The sequence below is a fragment of the Heloderma suspectum genome, chromosome 2 (genome assembly GCF_057233095.1).
Source record: "Heloderma suspectum isolate Gila_16-S chromosome 2, 16-S_ref, whole genome shotgun sequence".
Classification (NCBI taxonomy): Eukaryota; Metazoa; Chordata; class Lepidosauria; order Squamata; family Helodermatidae; genus Heloderma; species Heloderma suspectum.
Window position 1 is genome coordinate 53,601,046 of NC_139459.1, and position 13,587 is coordinate 53,614,632.

The 13,587-nt window shown below is 45.4% G+C and overlaps 1 protein-coding gene across 1 annotated transcript in view; it reads left to right on the plus strand.

Annotated features, from left to right (window-relative positions):
* Nucleotides 1–278: 278 nt before the first annotated feature.
* Nucleotides 279–13,587, plus strand: part of VCAN (versican) — a 193,032-nt gene continuing 179,723 nt past the window's right edge. Inside the window, exon 1 of the mRNA XM_084833608.1 lies at nucleotides 279–621. The gene's annotated coding sequence lies outside the window, so the exon portion shown is untranslated. The remainder of the gene's footprint in view (nucleotides 622–13,587) is intronic.

Genomic DNA, 13,587 nt, shown 5'->3' on the forward strand with positions numbered 1-13,587 from the left:
GGCGCAAGGCGGCTCCCAGCCGGCGCATCCTGCCTGCCTGCCTGGCGTCGCCCCGGCCTTTCGGAGAGGGCGCCTGGGAGGTCTCGGCCTCCGGCAGCCACGTGGACGGAGCGCTCCGGCCGGGAGGCCGCCTGGCTCCTTTGTCCCGCCGGGTCTTGCGTGTGTGGAGTCGGGCAGTGGCGGCGGCGGTGCTGAGCCGTCTTGCCTGGCGCCCTCTTGTTTAACAGGGAGGGCGAGCAGGGCGAGAGAAAGAGGCAGGCGGGACGGAGAGAGGAGGCGAGCCGGAGGAGCGGGGACCGGCGGGGCGTCGTCCGGGGACGCTTTAGGGAGACCAAGGCCCTGCCCGCCGCCCTTAGCAGCAGCAGCAGCAGCAGCAGCTCTGGAGAAGAGAAGGGAAGGGGCGCGCTGCGGCGTATTCTGGCGATGGCTTCACGAGCAAGCGAGTTAGAGCGCAATCCTATGCATGCTTGGACCGGAAAAACGCCCCACGACTCCAGTGTGGTGTAGCGGCTAGAGCGCTGGGGCTGGGAGATCCGGGTTCTAGTCCCCACTCAGCCAGGGAAGCTCACTGGGTGGCGTTGGGCCAGTCACAGACTCTCAGCCCAACCACAGGTTGTTGTGGTGAGGATGAAATGGAGAGGAGGAGGATTATGTATGCTGCCCTGAGTTCCTTGCAAGAGGGGAAAAGGTGGGATAGAAATGCAAGCAAGCAAGCAATAAAGGAGGGAGGGAGGGAGGGAGGGATTGCACCCCTAGTCTGCAAATGTTGCCAGGAGGGCAAAAGGGACAGGGGGAGCATGGGGCTAGCGGGAGACTCTTTCAAGGGGAAGATGGGCGTGGGGGGGGGGAGTGAGACTTTGGAACACTTTCCGGAAGTAAGAACATCAGAAGAGCCATGCTGGATCAGAGCAAAGGTCCATCTAGTCCAGCATTCTGTTCACACAGTGGCCCACCAGTGCCTGTGGGAAGCACACATGTTGGACATGAGTGCAATAGCACCTTCCCTCTGGTGTTCCCCAGAAACTGGCATACACAGGGCATGCTGCCTCTGATACTGGTGGTAGCATATAGTCACCAGGACTAGTAACCTTATCATCCATGGATTTGTCTAATCTCCTTTGAAAGATGTCCAGGTTGGTGGTCATCACTACATCTTGTGGTAGCAAATTCCATAGTTTAACTATGAGCTGTGTGAAGAAATAATGCACTGAGTGAAGAAGTAATTAACTGGTCTGGTGCAGTAGAATCCGTGAGCCTTGGCCCTCAGCTTTGACAGCCAATTTTACCAAAGTGCGTGTTGATGAATCAGACCAAGGGTCTGTCTAGTCCAGCATTCTGTTTCCTATAGTGGTCAGCCCAGATGCTTTTATGGAGACCACATGCAGGCCATAAGGCAGGGATCCCCAACCTTTTTGGACCCGTGGACACATTTCAGAATTTGAGAAACTGCTGTGAGCACCACCACAAAATGCCTAATCAGTGGATCACTGTTTTGGTGTCTACCTGTCACGTCTATGGATCTTAGGCTGCGTCAGCAAAAACGTTTATGTATATTGGATACTGCAGTGTCTCTTTAATACAGGATTGTCTACTTTGGCTAATTGCTGGTGATGCAATACAGCTAATGCTTCTTTTAAACGTATGTTTTGGCATTGTCCAGTAGTTGCTTTTTGGGGGGAGGAGGTTATTACACAGATAAATTTTGTACTGGAACAGCCTTTAATATTCACTGATGTACACCCTCTTTTAAATTGTTTACCTACTTCATGGAAATTAACAAATGTTCAGCATAAATGGATTCTCTGCACCCTTTTGACAGCTAAAAGACTGATATTACAACATCAGAAGGATAAACACTCACCTCCTATAATGCATTGGATTGCAACACTCTCAGTATTTCAACTGGTGACTTATAGATGCCACCTTCAAATGGATACTTATTTGGATATTTGCTCTGCTTTTGTTGAAGCCTATGTATAATTGCTAGGAAGCTGTATGCATTTCATACAAAATTCATATATGTATATTTACAACAACAACACCTTTTTGGGGTGCCTGTGGGCACCACATTGGGGACCCCCTTGCAGGTACCTTTGGAGGTGTCCATAGGCGCCACATTGGGGACCCCTGCCTTAAGGCAATGGCCCTCTCCCATTGTTTATCCACACCATCTGGTATTCTGAGATAGTCTGTCTCTGAACATGGAGGTGCCATCTAGCCAGGATGTCTAATAGCCATAGACAGATTCTTCTACCATGAATTTGTCTAAAACTCTTTTTAAAGCCATCGAAGATAGTAACCACCATTACATCTTGTAGCAGGTATAGGGGATGGCAATGAACTAGGTTGTTGTCTTCAAAAGTTCATGCCACAATAAATTGGATTCTTAGGAATAATATTTCTCTAAGATGGGATGTTGATGGGTTGTTCAGGTGGCTTGTGCAGCAGAAGGCCGAGTCCAATTTCAGAGAAACTCTTGGGGGCCACATTCCAGTGGTGGGCAGGGCCAAAGGCAAAGGGGTGGGACCAAAGATGAAAGGGGGTGGGACCCAAAATTCCAGCATATTTTAGCTTAAAGCTCTTAGGAGAGCCATTTCAACTTTTGAGAATGGGGAAGAAATCACGCAAAAGCTGGGAAACCACCAAACTACAGGCAGTCAGCGGGGAAAAAAGCGGGAACCAGCTGGTGACATGGGAAGGGTGTGTGGCCACCTGGGGAATGCTGGAGGGCAGGATTGGGACCCCAGGTGAGCCAGATTTGTCCCCGGGGCCTGAGGTTCAACACCTCTGCTCTGTGATGTCACAGCACAATTAACATTTTTCGCTGTTGGAGACCAACAGTGCTACTCGTGGGTCTGCTCCACAATGAGTGGTTAGGAAATAGAGCAGCGTACTAATCTAGGGCAAAGTACGAGGGTATGTCACCCCCTCGCCCATAATTCACTCTAGCCAGCGTACCTAGAGCTTCTGTGGGGCAGGGGGAAGCCCCAGGTGAGTGCAGTGCATGTTCCATGCATATACTAATGTATATATATGGGCAGTCCAGCCTCTGTTTAATGTCACTTTCTCTCCCTTCAGAAGCCAGCTTGCTAAGTCTAAAAAGCTGTTTTTAATTCAATACAAATAGGCGATAGGCCATCCAGTGGCTGTGCATAGGTTGTGTTTGACTCAAAGGATGCATCTTGTGTGCCTCTGCCCTAATGAGACCAACTGTACCTTAGTCCCTTATCCACATGATGCAAGATCATCAGCATCTTGTCACCCTAGGAAAACTACCCCCCCCCCCGACTTCCCTCACTTCCCTTTCATGTCCACTCATAGACATGCAAGTCCTGCAACTAATCATACTGGCACACACTACTAGCCTCCCATGGCGGCCCTACTGTCTCAACCCCCTTGCTGGTACCCCTGGATTCCTTTCCAAAGTGGATATTGCTTCCATTGCCCCTGCCTGTACCAAGCTCCTAAGCCATATTTCCTTATACTGAGTCTCAACTGGGCCTTCAGTTTATTTGATTTATGTGCTGCTGTCCATGTCAAGGGCTTCCCTGGAGCTTCCATGGTACCCAAAGGATGTTGTACATATGCAACCCTTGCCTGTTGTGAGTTGCTTGAGTGAGCGTGGACTTAGAATGACCCCCCCTTCTTTTTTTTCTTCTTTTTTTGCAGAGGTAGGGCATTTCTACACTAGGTAGAGATTGTTTTTTCCTATTCTGACTGCCACCCCTGTTTTCCATGCAGACTGTGACTTTGGAAATAGATAAGATATAGTCATTAGCACTGATCTATCATCATGCTTTTTAAGTCTCAGCCTGCAAACACCACAGGAGGCCAATACATGCTCTGAAATAGGAAGGAATGCAAGGGCAAATATGACCAGGGTCAACATGGATGCATTGACCCAGGTAATCTTCTCAGTGATCCTTGCTGGCAGAGATGCCAAGACAGGAACTCAAAGGGAATTTGTAATTTCTCTGTGTCAACTCAGCATTGATGCTGGATGGGCAGCGATGATTTCTGGATCACCGCTCCCAAAATTCTGGAGCAGATGATAAAGCAATCCATCTGGAAGCACCTTGAAAACAATGCCGTGATTACTCGAAGCCAACATGGATTTGTCAAAAACAAGTCCTGCCAGACGAATCTGATCTCATTTTTTGATCAAGTAACCTCCCTTTTGGACCGTGGGAATGCAGTAGACATCATATACCTTGACTTCAGCAAAGCTTTCGACAAAGTGCCCCATGATATCCTGATGAGCAAACTAGCTCAAAGTGGGCTAGATGAAACAACAATCCGGTGGACCCACAGTTGGCTACAGAATCGGACTCAAAGAGTGCTTATCAATGGGACCTTCTCAAACTGGGGAGAGGTAACGAGTGGGGTACTGCAGGGCTCAGTCCTGGGCCCAGTGCTCTTCAACATTTTTATTAATGACTTGGAGGAGGAGGTGCAGGGAATGCTGATCAAATTTGCAGATGACACCAAATTGGGCAGGATAGCTAATACTTTGGAAGACAGAAACAAAATTCAAAGTGATCTGGACAAACTGGAGTGCTGGGCAGAAAACAACAGAATGACATTTAATAGGGATAAATGCCAAGTTCTGCACCTAGGAAAAAGAAACCAAATGCACAGTTACAAGATGGGGGATACGTGGCTCAACAACACTACAAGCGAGAAGGATCTTGGAATTGTGGTAGATCACAAGCTGAATATGAGCCAACAATGTGATGTGGCTGCAAAAAAGGCCAATGCTCTTTTGGGCTGCATTAATAGAAGCATAGCTTCCAAATCCCAGGAAGTACTAGTTCCCCTCTGTTCAGCACTGGTTAGGCCTCATCTGGAGTACTGTGTCCAGTTCTGGGCACCACACTTTAAGAAGGATGCAGACACACTGGAGAGGGTTCAGAGGAGGGCAACAAAGCTGATCAGGGGACTGGAAACAACGCCCTATGACGAGAGGCTGAAAAAACTGGGCACGTTTAGGCTTGAGAAGAGAAGACTGAGGGGAGATAGGATAGCGCTCTTCAAGTACTTGAAAGGTTGTCTCAGAGAAGAAGGCCAGGATCTCTTCTCGATCATCCCAGAGTGCAGGACACAGAATAATGGGCTCAAGTTACAGGAAGCCAGATTCCAGCTGAACATCGGGAAAAACGTCCTGACTGTTAGAGCAATACGACAATGGAACCAATGACCTAGGGAGGTGGTGGGCTCTCCCACACTGGAGGCGTTCAAGACGAGGCTGGACAGCCATCTGTCAGGGATGCTCTGACTTGGATTCCTGCATGGAGCAGGGGGTTGGACTCGATGGCCCTGTAGGCCCCTTCCAACCCTACTATTCTATGATTTTTTGATTTAACCATTAGGCTAAACAGGCCAATTGAGAGTCCTGCAGTGACAGAATGAGGAGACAGTGTCTTTGTGTGAAGCTCAGACTGTCTTATTTACTATACTGGGAGAATTTCCTGATCCGCACGTGTTCTGAGGATGTCTTATCGCATAGCAGCCTATTGGTGATTATGTTCCAAGTGATGAACAGAACAAAAGAACTGTCGATACTATAGAGCAGGGATGCAGAAGCTCAGCCCTGGGGGGCTCAGGCTGACAGAGGCTCAACACTCCTGTTATAAAGGAACATTCCAGGTGTAGGCTTAGCAGGAAGGCAGATTGGTGTCAGTGGCCACATGTTTTGAATGTTATGACTGCCTCTGTGTGCCTGCTTGAGTGAAGCAGGGGACAGCCGGTGATGCAATTCAGAGAAGTGTGGTATTTAACACTGAGTTCAGCACAGGCCTCCCAAGCAGGCCAGTATTAACCATCACTGGGTCCTACGCATGCCGAGGTCCCACTGCAGGGTGAATGTGTGGGTCTGCTTCACTGTGCTGCTTTATCCTAGGATTCTTTCAAGCATCCCATCATCGAGGGCTGCTCCACACCATGTGGAAAAGAGATTTTTCCAGCATGTGCATCATGTGCTGCTGTGGTGAAAGCAATGGATGCTGGTGGCTCCCATGTCAGTGGGGTGGTTAATCTGTTCCAAGTTTCAGTCAGTACTCTAAAGGAGCTATCCGAGGTGTGAAGCTCCTTTAGAGTTCTGACTGAAAGCCGGAGCGGATTCACTGCCCCACTGACATCGGAGCCACCAGCCTCCACTGGGTGAATGCGATAACATTTGAAGGGGAGGTGTTTGCTTGCAAACACAGTGTAATAAGCATGTGCCTGGGAGCCTGGCATTCATTGCATGTTTGTCAATACATGTCTCTCTTCAGACATTATGGTTGTGTTGGGATAAGGGATGGACGTACAGCCATCACCTCTTTCTATATTGTGTGAAGCATCCATCGTGGGTTTCCTGATCACATAACAGTGGAGGAATATCCCAGTCCTAAATCCTAAATTCTTAATGTGGGAAGGAGGAGGGTTACACAAGAATCCCACAACCTCAGATTTTCACGTTTGAATCCCCATAACACACTCATTCCTGTTTTAGCATGGCAGCCTTATTCCAGAAGGATTCTAACATGGTACCAGCTCAGATGTCTTTCCTACTAATACATTTAAAAGATACATACTCAAGCATTTATACAGACACATCCCTTCAAGTATAGTTATCTAATGCAGAGGATAATTTGTGTATTTGTGCATATATTATGAATATTTAGGAATCGTTCAGCTGGCATTAGATGGGTTGAGTTTGAATAGTTTTATCTTATACATTTTAAGATTCTTGTGTCACTAGCTTTTACAAAGACTCAGACTGTCTTATCAAAGAATAGGACAGAAGACACTCTAGGAACTTTGGAGTCCATTGCATAAACAATCACCTGCTAATGCTCCCAGGGATAAATGATATACAGTGTATGTGTATTTGAAGATCCAGAGCAGGCTATAAGTCTAATCAAATTTAATGGCTTTAGAACACAATGGCCAGGTTCACACGTAACGACAACCCAGAGTATGGGTTGTGATTGAATAGTGGGTTGTTGTTACATGTGAACCTTGCACTATGGTTTAATTATGGGTTGTTAACCCAAGAAGAGAACCTATGGTTTACTGTTGGGTTGTACACTTTGGGTTGTTTGTGGTTAACAACCCTAGGGATGTACAAAAGTCACTTACCTTTTCGAAGGGTGACATTCACGGTGGGGGGGAGGCGCTCTGTCCCTCCCCCCAAAATTCTCTCCGGCCGGCTCCGCTCTGCGGAGATTCCGCAGAGCCACTGGCCGGGGCCACCCACAGCCGAACATCCAGCCGCTGGGCAGCCTGCAGGGACGCAAACGGCATGGTGGCCGCCATTTGCATCCCCCCTTTTTTTTGCCATAATAGCCTACGTAAATATTTACGTAGGCTAAAACGGCAAAAAAAGGGGACGCAAATGGCGGCTGCCATAGCTGCCACCATTTGCGTTCCCTTAGTTAAGCCGTGATAGGCAACATAAATACTTACGTAGCCTATCACGGCTTCCGCAGGGACGCAAATGGCATCCCTGCATCAGCCGTGATAGGCTACGTAAGTATTTATGTAGCCTATCACGGCTATATGGAAGAAGTGAATGGCAGCCGCAGATGCGGCCACCATTTGCAAGTCAGCACGGACAGCAGCAGGTAGGTGCTCCGTTCCGGGCCCATTTCACGGGGCAGGGGGGTGGGGGGGGGGCTTCGTTCTGCCACGGATTTCGGGGGGCTGAATTTACTGGCATTCGGCCTCACCGAGATCCGTGGCAGAATTCTCTGACATCCCTAAACAACCCATAGTCAAGCCATAGTGCAGGGTTCACATGTAATGACAACCATGATTCAACAGCAACCCATACTCAACCTATACTCCGGGTTGTCATTACGTATGAACCAGGGCATAGGCTGCCAGAATCTATAAGATATGCAAACTGTGAGAAATACACCTGGGGCTAATTTATTCCAACTGGAATGGTCATTATCTGATCCTTTGTATCTAGATTGATAGCAGTTATAGGTTGTGAATGATGGAGGAGGGGAAGGAAGGTTTAAAAGATTGCCTTTCAGTAGTGGCCCTTTGCATGTGACAAATTCAGCTCATATTTGCCTAATTTGGGCATATTTATTCAGTAATTTATCAGATTTGTAGCATGTACTCAGCCAAGGCCCCCAAAGTGGTTAGAGAGTACAAAAATAAAATACAATGAGAATTTACTTCATTAAAAAATCCAACAATCTTGCCAATACAACACGTAACCAAAGAAACAGAGAAAACATCTCAACAGCCTTAAAATCAATATCCAGGAGCCAATTAACTCCGTGGTTGTTCTAGAAGGAAAAAAAATGCCTTCCACAGCAGATCACATTTTTACAGGTTGCCTAAATGGAGTGATCATGTGCCCTACTTTACAGTCCTCTATTTGAAGGGCTCTCAGAGGACAGTTCTCTGTTTGATGGCTGTCTAGTCCAAGTCCACTTTAAAGATAAAGAACCATAAGAAGGGAGAGGAGAGAGGGGCCATGAAGTTACCCATCTACAGTTAGCACCTGGAAAGAGACCGAGCAGACACACAGGTCACGTGGTTAGAGTCTGTCCCACTATGCCGAGATGTATTTCTATTTGAATTATAGTAAGTCTTTCTAAATTTGCATCTATACATATAAATTAGGATATGAAGGTTTTATGCAGATCTGTGTCCTCTTTGGTCCTCTTTTTTTTGGTGATGCATAAGTGGCTACTGTGGATATGATTTCTATTAAGAAGTGGTTACAGGTGGATTGCAAATGTTCATGGGCAGGCTGAAACTGGAGGATAGATATAGAGGGAAGCTGTGTTTTGTCGTCTCTCACAACTTTCACTAAAAGGCTCATTCTCATGTTATTGTTTCTCCATGGGGGTTACTGAAACCCAGTTGCATAACAGAGGAGTCAGAGTGGGGCTATTTGCACAACACAACAGCCTACCATGGGTTATTTAACCCACAGACAGGCTGCGGCACACGTGGATTGCATGCAGCTGCCATTTTGAATGTGCAACCCCTGCTTGGGAGTTGTTCTATCATGTGAACCCAGCAAGCGTGGGTTATGCAACAACCTTTGCATAATCCATGTTCACCTGGTTTGTATGACACAACAACCCCTGAGTGGGAGTTGTATATTCAGCCTGGTGTCTGTGGGTGCTGTGGCTCATCCGAACCCAGTCATTGTGTGCTGGCTTCTATATGGGTGCAAAAATCCCAATCAAATTTACATCACACTGCAGACAGACTGGCAGAATCGGCTTCTAGTTCTATATCCCAAAGTAGTCTCCAGCATAAAGTGAAGGAGTAGACCTCCATTCACACAAATGGAAAGATGTTTTAATTTCCTGGTCCAAAAATAAGATGCCATCTCTATTTATTTTATTAAAATTTATTTGATTACTGAGGTAATTCACAGCAGCAAAATTCAAACAACTGAGTACGAATATCGTGGAAACTGGCTTTCCGGTATTTTCTATATCAGGGCCCCCCAACCTTTTTGGACCCGTGGGCATATTGGGAAATTTGAGAAACTCCTGTGGGCACCACCACAAATGGCTCCTATGGAGGATGTGGCTAGTCACATAATGGTTGCTGTGGGGGCTTGGCTAATCAAGAGGTAGTGGGGGCTGAACATGGCCTGCCAGGCCTATATTGTGACCTGCCAAGAACTTGACCACACTCTTGTTCCTGAACTCCCAGTCAAGCAGCAAAAGCAGGTGGTTTATTGAATCCTTGACAGGCTGCCAAGCATGGCTGGTTTTGCTTGTTGAATGAGAAATTGTGCACCTCTGCTCTACAGCTGTATCTGTGTAACCCTCCTCAGCTTCTCCAGTGTGAAACAAACCTTTCATGAGATTCCCACAACACCAAAGTACTGTTAATTTGGTATGAAGTGATGGATGCAAGGACGAAAGTATGCCTTGGGGTAACCTCCCCCAACCTGGTGCCCTTCAGATGTTTTGGGCTTCTACTGCTGCCAGCCCCAGCCAGCATGGCCAATGGTCAGGAATGCTGGGGGTTGTAGTCAAAAACATCTGGAGGGCATTGGGTGGGGAAAGGCTGCCTTACGTGGGGCCATCATTTTGAGGATCTGGCAGTCAGTACTGAGAACAAGTGATAATGAGTTAATCAAGAGACAGTGATTAAGTGAACAGAGTCCAAATTAACCAACTGCGAGCAACAGAGCAATTAATCAACTGACAGCAATGTGGTGAAACTGGCAAAATTAATTAAATGAAGAGTAGAATATTTTAGCAGTGTAATTTATGGCAAACCTAATCAGTGTTAAGCAATTAACGGTCCATCAGGTAGTCTAAAAAGATTGCAGATGAGCGATGATGAGTAATAATAGAGAGTACAAGCATATGGCACCGCTGTTGCAATAATTCCCATCATTGCTTATTAGCTGGATAGGTTTGGGAAGTGGTTGCTTGGGATCTATTCCCATTGATGCCAGTGCGTAGAATAGGACTTTTCAGTTTCCCTGAAAGCAATCAAAAGTGGCTGCTTAGAGACCAAGGCTGCAATCCTAAACACATTTGCTAGGGAACAAGTCTAACTGAATTTAGTGGAACTGAATAAATATTCTTTGGATCACACTGCACACATTTTATGGGGCATGAACCTTTCCAAAGAAGGCAAAACCACATCCTAATAGTGCTAAATGTGCATACAATACATAATTAAAATATTCAAAGGGCAACTGCTGCTACAGCCTTCTGCTTCCGTTAATGCAGTAAGGTGTAGTAGACTCCGCAAACATCCCAGGCTCCCCCCCTTAATAGGAGTGGAGGCAGTTGCCAGTTAATACCTTTCCTACAATCTTGTTTCACTTCAGTTCACATAAAATACTTCCGGGCAAGATTTAGTGATAAATTCAGTGAGAAGGAACAACGTCTGTCTGTCTATTTTAGGGACATTTCAAATTAGTATCTCTGTAGATCTCAGTCCAAAAAGATAAATATGACTTTTCTAACTGAAAGGAGATCTCCAGGTTGCTTTTGCTGCAGTACCAATAGATGCACAGGAAGAGGCAAAGCCATTGACTGACACTTTGGTCTATGGAGCAAGGGTTTATTAAATCTGAAGTCTTTGGAAAATGGAGGAATATGCAGGGTGCAGACAAATTGGTCTCCCTTCGAGAAGTGGTCAGATCTGACAAGCAATGGACCAAACTAAGGACAGGAAATGTCACTATTCTTATGAACCTGATTCCTGTTCATTTTTCATTGTCATCAGCAGGGTTCACAGCTCAGAGGTGTGTCCCTCCAAACATCTCCTTGAATTGGCTTGGCTCAGATTTTTGTGCACACACTGGCTTGATAAAGAGGCTGGAGGTCCAGTCTGCTATCTTAGAGCTTACACAGATGGTTCCTTGCTCACCCACTGCCTTGCACATTACTGTACTTTTTCTAAGTACAGAGAATAGTGTGTGCTTATTTTCTAAGGGCACAATCCTATGCATGTTTCAACAGAAAAAAGTCCTACGGTTCCTAGCATTCCCCAGCCGGCCATGCTGTAGGATTTTTTTTTCTGTCAAAACATGCATAGGACTTCACCCTAAGAAAACAGAGCGTGCTCATTACCATGCATTAATGTCAGTGCAACAGCACACACGTCCTAGCACAAGGTTGAAGAGAATAAAATGGATCACCCTGTCTTTTGCTTGGTGTGTGTCATCAACTCAGGGAGCCTTAGTCAAGGACCCTGGCCATAAGGGGAATTGAATGATAACCCATATCACAGAGGTACACCTAGAGCTATTTGGTCTCAGCTCACTCCTTCACCCTGGCTAGAAAATAGAGATTTGATAGAGGCCTGTATTTCCCTAATTTATGTACAACTTCTTTAACAATAGTCTTACTATTACCCCTTTCAGGCTAGATAGAACAACAGCCTCCTCGATGAATAATTCCAGAGACATCATTCATTTATTTTTTAATTATTACAAGGAATGAAGATTGTTCCCATGTCTGTCTGTCTGTCTACTGAAATAAGGTCAATTTAAGAAGTTTTTACATGTGCCCTGCTTGTTGAGTGTCTAGCCAATTCTAGCAGGGCAATATGTTGGAGAAGAGGAGTGAGAGTGTCACCCTCATTCTGATTGGGTTGCTTCCAAATGACCATGAAATAAGCTGGGTCATCCACAGCCTGTTCACTTGAATAGGAGGGGAGTACTTGGGAGTATTCTTTATAAGCCTTCTCCTCTAGTGCCTTGTGTTGTGCTGCTACTAAAGTTGGCTGGCTAATATCAAATGATTAATAGAAATGCACCCTTAGAGGTTGTTGTTGTTGTTGTTGTTATCTATACCACCCAATAGCCAAAGCTCTCTGGGTGGTTTACAAAAATTAAAAACATTAAAAATATAATATACAGAGATTAAAAACCATTTACATAAAAACACACCAACAGACAATATACACAAGAGAAACATATATCTAACACAACTTCAAACAATCTCAAAAGCAAGCAATCATAATCATAAAACATTCCAGGATCGATTAAAACTTATCATGTGTTGCTGAATGCCTGGGAGAAGAAAAAGGTCTTAACCTGGTGCTGAAAAGATAACAATGTTGGCGCCAGGTGGGCCTCATCAGGGAGACCATTCCATCATTTGGGGGCCACCTCCAAGAAGGCTCTCTCCTTTGTCACCGTCTTCCGATCTTAGATTTCCTGAGTATTTTTTTCTAAATATTTGAAGCTTTCTTATTATATTCAATTCAATGAACAAGAGAGTTGCCATAGCAGTATGACTAACTGTTAAAATAATTCCAAAGAAAAAAAAGAAGTATAAATATGTGTTGTGACAATTTTACATTATATTAAAGTAATGTTAACTTTGCTTAAGGCTTTGGCTTTCTTCAAGCTGGAACTCGCAATACAGAAATGTATCTTTTAAAAATGAGAGAGAGAGAGACTCTGTGTAAAACCTGGGGTGAAATATTGAGCCATACGGACTGCCATTTGGGCAAGTTCCATCCCAGCTGGAACAAGACCCTGCCATTTTGCCTGTAGGCTTGAAGGCACCTGGTTAAAAATTAGAGCTAAATATGGTACATTTGTTCATCCATTGTATGTCTTTAATTGCAATTTGAAAACCAATTAATCTTCAGTGGTTACTACTGAAAGGAATGGAAATGTTTCAGATCAAATCAGACTAATAACTGAAGGCAGCATTAGGTCAACTGGATCTAGGGTGGCTGCTGACACATTGCCAAAAAAGAGGAAACATATCACCAAAAAAAGAGAAAAAGGGGGCACCAATTTGCATAACATTTTCATATATAAATGTATACATAGGTACAAATTTAGAAATAATAACTATAATTTAATTACAAATACAATATATGTCACCATAGTGGAGAAGACTGACCAGGTGATTTCTGTGTCAGTCTGCTGTTCAGATGCTGTTGATGGGCTACTTCAATACCCCTGCTCTCCTTCCTTAGGGTTCTTTGATTTTAACCAGACTTGGACTGGGCACCTTGCCAAATAGAGGACTGTCCTCTGCAAGCTCCCCAAAATAGATGACTATCCTTGGTAAGGCAGGACACCTGGCCACCCTAACAGGATCCTATTTTTTTGCGTAGATTAGGCCCCAGGGT